General features: G+C 52.4%; 1 non-coding gene across 1 annotated transcript; it reads left to right on the top strand.

Annotated features, from left to right (window-relative positions):
- Positions 1-321: 321 nt before the first annotated feature.
- Positions 322-454, top strand: LOC115031032. The gene has a single exon (XR_003836615.1). It is a non-coding gene; the product is annotated as a small nucleolar RNA SNORA17 (small nucleolar RNA).
- Positions 455-994: the final 540 nt, after the last annotated feature.

The raw sequence follows: 994 nt of genomic DNA, 5'->3' as shown, positions 1-994 counted from the left end.
TACAAAAATCCTTCCTAGTGTCTGTCTGAAAGATGAGGGGATAGTGAGGTACCAGTGCCCCGCCTTCCTCTGCACTGCCAGTGTTCATCACCATACTTTGTCCTGTCCTTGAGATGTTTTAATTGTGAGGCACTGTGACATTGGAAGAGTTGCAGGCTCTGGGGTCTTTCTGATTGCTCTCTCTATGTAACCCTAAGTAAATGGGAGAAACTGCTCAGTTGTCTCCTCTGTGAAATGAAACAGTAACAATTTCTTGGTTGTTAGGCATGGCACATTGTAGCTTTCAAATGTAAGATGGCTCTTAAACCCTTACCCATCTCTCCTGCCCCCAGAGACACCAGCACTGTAGGCAGAGCTACTGTCTCACATGTGCGTCAGTAGGTGGCAGGGGAGGGGCTGTCTTTGCTCCGAGTTCTGACCCATGACTATCTCTGAATGATTAGTACCTAACATTCCCTGAGAAAAGGTGAGCCTGTGATGACCACCACTCTGGTGCCAGGCAGGCCTGTATGGACTCCCAGAACTAGAAAGAACCCCAAGCCCAAGACTAGAAGAACCCCACCTAGGACCACAGGTCCCAGGCAGGAGTGAGCTCAAGACAGATGGCCACTTGGGTGGGCTGGTACAGGAGCAAGCCTGAAATGACCACCAGGCTGGTGCCATGGAGCCCAGACAGGGAGCTGGGTTGAGATGACTCCTGCCTCGTGGCAGCATAAAGCATGAGTGGAGGTACCACTCCTGAGAGGATCCCAGACACATGGAGACCCTGGGAGCCAGTAAGAGGAGCAAGTGAGTAGTGTAGAAATGGAAGAGAGGGGCAGACAGACAGAAGGATGTGGGCACAACGAAGAGAGGCAGAGCTGGAGACTCAGGGTAGTGGGGAACAGCCTGATGTGTGAATAGCTGGTGATGCTACCTGGAACCATGGTGGGGTCCTAGCCTGTGCGGGGTCATGTCTGGGTCTGTGGCCCTGCAGCAGCAGGGATCTGTTTTC

The sequence above is a fragment of the Mus caroli genome, chromosome 4 (genome assembly GCF_900094665.2).
Source record: "Mus caroli chromosome 4, CAROLI_EIJ_v1.1, whole genome shotgun sequence".
Taxonomy (NCBI): domain Eukaryota; kingdom Metazoa; phylum Chordata; class Mammalia; order Rodentia; family Muridae; genus Mus; species Mus caroli.
Note: the sequence above shows the minus strand (reverse complement) of the source record. Positions and strands in the feature narration are given on the sequence as shown.